This window comes from Homarus americanus, unplaced genomic scaffold, assembly GCF_018991925.1.
Source record: "Homarus americanus isolate GMGI-L3 unplaced genomic scaffold, GMGI_Hamer_2.0 scaffold39155, whole genome shotgun sequence".
Classification (NCBI taxonomy): Eukaryota; Metazoa; Arthropoda; class Malacostraca; order Decapoda; family Nephropidae; genus Homarus; species Homarus americanus.
In genome coordinates, this window is record NW_024737042.1 from 3,952,813 (window position 1) to 3,959,010 (window position 6,198).

The following is a 6,198-nucleotide window of genomic DNA, read 5'->3' on the forward strand; positions in this document are numbered from 1 at the left end:
AACCAAACCAAACGCCATCAATAATGACTAAACCAAAACAATCCAACCCTCCAGGTATGAAATAAAATGATGTTTACATAAATATAAACTCCGAAATATGAATAAATGTACGAGAAATTTATCCTTCAATAAAAACAAATTAATTTACCAAAATACATATATATCAAAAACTGTTTCCATTATTTTGTATTACACCACGTTAAATAAAATATCTATTCACTTGTCAAACAATTCTAACTTATAAATAACAATTATTTAACATTTCCTAAATTAAAATGTATATAAAAAACACTAAACTTTTAAATAAATTAATGGCACCTGTAATACTATTTATCGAGGTTGAAAATACAAGGTATATTTATTTTAATCAATCTAATAAATACAAGATAAATAAATAAAAAATAGCTATACAGATATTATTCATGGGAAATATGTATGTATGTATGTATGTATGTATGTATGTATGTATGTATGTATGTATGTATGATAGCATGTGATTACAAATAAATGTTATATATTTTTACGTAAGATTAAAGAGTAAACGATATGCCAACTTACACAAATCATGACAAAAACATCGATATATAAATAGGCAGACAGAGAGACATTAGAAGACACAGACAGACAGAGACTAATAGAGACAGAGATATATAGGCAGACAGACAGAGACATAAGCAGAGACAGACAGACAGACAGACAGAAACTAATGGTCAGATAGAGAGAGACAGACAGAGACTAACAGATATACGCAGAGTTTACGAGAGAGTGCTTAGCAAAAAACAAATATAATGAACTACTTACTCATATATAAACACCAAAGGTAATTTACTATAAGGGACACAGCGTAATATATTCCCTTAATCAACCAAGGATACATTATACATTATTATTAACACGAATATAATGAGTCTGTCAGTATGTACAAGGTTGGTCGCGGGTGATATGGGGTGGTCGCGTTCAATCAAGTTCACTGATAAAATAACAAATTTCACTCGTGTTTTATTTGACATTTGTGACATGTTAATATTATACCGAAATATTCTTCTTTAGAGAGAGGATGATTTTTTTTTCTTTCTTCGTATGTTTCTCATTCGTATGTGTGTGTGTGAGTGTGTGTGAGTGAGTGAGTGTGTGTGTGAGTGAGTGTGTGGGGGAGAGAATAGAAAAAGTAATTTCAGGACTTTGATCAGTATTCATGAGTGTGGAAGCAGGAGAAGAATCATTGCCTCTGCACCAGTCCCACACGAGGAAAAAATGTTTTTTTAATACGTGCGACAAATTATTTACCTTCCAAGAATAATAATGACGAGATGTTCTAATTACTGCTTCGAAAAACTTAAACAAAAATAAAAAAATAAAGAAAAATGGAATTAAAGGTATATTTATATAATTTCAGCCTTCAAAACTTGGAATAAAAATGATAAGTAATAGAAAATTTATATATTCTAACTGGCTCTTCGAATATTGAAAGTTTTGTATAATAAGACTAGAATTAAATCATCACTCATTGTCGCCGCAAGAATTAGAAGAAAAAAAATTATTGAGAACTTAAAAAAAAAATTAATTCACCTCCCCATAATTAGTTCGTTGTAATCGCAAATTTCTCATATAATAATAATAATAATAATAATAATAATAATAATAATAATAATAATAATAATCATTATTATTATTATTATTATTATTATTACTACCACTACTTCTCTCCTCCTCCTACTACTACTACCACCACCACCACTATCATTTTTTTTACCATCACTGTTACTACTACTACTACTACCACCACTGTTACTAGTACTAATAACAACACTACTACCACCACCACCACTATCATTTTTTTTTACCATCACTGTTACTACTACTGCAACCACTGTTCCTTCTACTAATAACAACACTACTACCAACACTACCACCACCACCACGCCAAGAAGAGCATCAGCCAAGCTCCCTCAGCATCTGTGTACTCCACCTGCACCAGATACGATGGCCAGGAGGCAACATTATTCAGGTAACAGCCGCCTGAGACTAACACCGGGTGCATGAATAAAATTTACTCGGCTAAATTGATTGTCTGGCCAATATCTCCGTTCAGGCAATTTATGCACTTAGGAACACAGAACATCTCCTGGATTTTGTGTTTGACGCTGGTGAACCCCGGGCCAGCAGAGGTGGACACGACACGATGAAGGGAGTTTGGGGAGGATGACCTGTTGTTTGGTTTTGTCAACAAGGTGGTGGAGTGGGTGTTGTAACTGGCCGAGGAAACAGTTAATTGGAGTATAGTTTGAGGGTGGTGGAGTGGGTGTTGTAACTGGCAGAGGAAACAGTTAATTGGAGTATAGTTTGAGGGTGGTGGAGTGGGTGTTGTAACTGGCCGAGGAAACAGTTAATTGGAGTATAGTTTGAGGGTGGTGGAGTGGGTGTTGTAACTGGCCGAGGAAACAGTTAATTGGAGTATAGTTTGAGGGTGGTGGAGTGGGTGTTGTAACTGGCCGAGGAAACAGTTAATCTTGCTGGGAAGAGTTGGTGACCCCAGTTAGTCTTGGTGGAGAGATGATAGATGGTGAAACATGTACTGTAAAACTTGCTGCCCGGACACTACATCACTTGAAAAATGATCTGTAACCCTAAAGATCGCTGGTGAAGTTTTAGTTAAGCCACTAAAACTACACACACTCCTAACACACACCATCACTACTCATACTACTACTACTACCACCACAACTAATAATTATTATACTACCACCACCACCACCACCACCCTTAGCACGACACTACACAAGAATCACCTCACCAACTAAATCAAAAATCATGTAACAATTAAAATCCAATTTCATTTTTCCACTCGCAACAAAACAGACATTCGCATTCACCATTTTATTCCTCACCAATGTAGAGATAACTTTGTACCTTAATAAAGACATACATATTCTACACTTTATTTACTCAACATTGTAAAATAAATCTATATTCTACCTAGATAAAATAATAACACCTTAACGAGTGTCAGGTGTCCAGAAGTGCAAATCGTTTCGTGTTTTTTTGCGCTTTAAGATTGAATTTGTTTTTCTTCATTATTAATAGAATTGTATACAGAATTTCTGTTTTATTGATACAGTTGTTTTATTAATGGTAAGTCGTCGAAGATAGTGTGATAATTATATATATTTATTTCGATAATTTGAAAGAATGTGTTTTTTCTTGATCACAGTCACATAATGATGTGTTATTATTATTATTACACGTATTTGTCATTATTATTATTATTATTTGTAGAAGTTAATATAATTATTAATAGCTGTCATTATTATCATTATTATTATCATTATTATTATGGATTTCACTTTTATTTTTAGTCGTTTTTATTTTCTTTATTTTCATTTTCCTCAACTATATTTATCAGTCTCGTTAGTTTTATTACCGTCTTTCCAGTATTGTTCTTTTCAGTTTATTTCATATATTTCAGTCATCTTAATTTTACATATATTTTAGATTCTTATGAATTATATATACATATGTATATAGACATTTAATTCACGTGGACAGTAACCAAGAAACTATATACACCACTAAACACTATATACACCACTAAACACTATATACACCACTAAACACTATATACACCACTAAACACTATATACACCACTAAACACTATATACACCACTAAACACTATATACACCACTAAACACTATATACACCACTAAACACTATATACACCACTAAACACTATATACATCACTAAACACTATATACACCACTAAACACTATATACACCACTAAACACTATATACACACCACTAAACACACCACTAAACACACACTAAACACTATATACACCACTAAACACACCACTAAACACTATATACACCACTAAACACTATATACACCCACTAAACACACCACTAAACACTATATACCACTAAACACTATATACACCACTAAACACTATATACACCACTAAACACTATATACACCACTAAACACTATATACATCACTAAACACTATATACACCACTAAACACTGTATACCACTAAACACTATATACACCACTAAACACTATATACATCACTAAACACTATATACCACTAAACACTATATACACCACTAAACACTATATACATCACTAAACACTATACACCACTAAACACTATATACACCACTAAACACTATACACCACTAAACACTATATACACCACTAAACACACCACTAAACACTATATACATCACTAAACACTATATACACCACTAAACACTATATACACCACTAAACACACCACTAAACACTGTATACACCACTAAACACTATATACATCACTAAACACTATATACATCACTAAACACTATATACACCACTAAACACTATATACACCACTAAACACACCACTAAACACTATATACACCACTAAACACTATATACACCACTAAACACTATATACACCACTAAACACTATATACACCACTAAACACTATATACACCACTAAACACTATATACACCACTAAACACTATATACATCACTAAACACTAATACCACCACTAACACTATATACACCACTAAACACTATATACACCACTAAACACTATATACACCACTAAACACTATATACATCACTAAACACTATATACACCACTAAACACTATATACATCACTAAACACTATATACACCACTAAACACTATATACACCACTAAACACTATATACACCACTAAACACTATATACATCACTAAACACTATATACACCACAACACTATATACACCACTAAACACTATATACACCACTAAACACTATATACATCACTAAACACTATATACACCACTAAACACTATATACATCACTAAACACTATATACACCACTAAACACTGTATACACCACTAAACACTATATACACCACTAAACACTATATACATCACTAAACACTATATACACCACTAAACACTATATACCACTAAACACTATATACATCACTAAACACTATATACACCACTAAACACTATATACACCACTAAACACTATATGACATTGACCTATTCAGTAAACACAAAGTGAACGAGACCAATAAACATCAGATTTAAGGAACAGTATTCACGAGACGCCGAGATAAAGTTGTTTAACGAACTGGAGACATTACCTATTTTCTCAATAAACTTTTCTAACTTTTGAGAAAACGAGTTTGTGGACCCCAAAAGTTTAAGAAGATGTAATTTGGGCAGTTTTTGAGAGGAGGGGGGGAGGAGGGAGGAGGGGGAGGCATAAAGTAAGGTGGGGTGAGGAGGGAGGAGGAGGTCAGGTGAGCGCTGTATCATGTATCCTGCTGCTGTTACACCTTCTCCCTCCGCCCTCCTCAGTCTTCTTTCGTCAACTCTTACTTACGAATGTTGAATGGAAAGCACTCTTAGATATGAAAATACGAGGATTTTATTTATTTTATGACTACTGCTACTACTACTACTACTACTACTACTACTACTACTAATAGTAATAATAAACAACTAATAACAGGTGAGGTTGTGTCGTAGCTCGCATTACGTCACCACACCTTCGTAGCTCCGCATTACGTCACCACACACCTTCGTAGCTCCGCATTACGTCATCACACACCTTAGTAGCTCCGCATTACGTCATCACACCTTAGTAGCTCCGCATTATGTCATCACACACCTTAGTAGCTCCGCACAGTCATCACACACCTTAGTAGCTCCGCCAGTCATCACACACCTTAGTAGCTCCGCATTATGTCATCACACACCTTAGTAGCTCCATTACGTCACCACACACCTTCGTAGCTCCGCATTACGTCATCACACACCTTCGTAGCTCCGCATTACGTCATCACACACCTTCGTAGCTCCGCATTACGTCACCACACACCTTCGTAGCTCCGCATTACGTCATCACACACCTTCGTAGCTCCGCATTACGTCACCACACACCTTCGTAGCTCCGCATTACGTCACCACACACCTTCGTAGCTCCGCATTACGTCATCACACACCTTAGTAGCCTCCGCATTATGTCATCACACACCTTAGTAGCTCCGCATTATGTCATCACACACCTTAGTAGCTCCACTTATGTCATCACACACCTTAGTAGCTCCGCACAGTCATCACACACCTTAGTAGCTCCGCACAGTCATCACACACCTTAGTAGCTCCGCACAGTCATCACACACCTTAGTAGCTCCGTATGTCA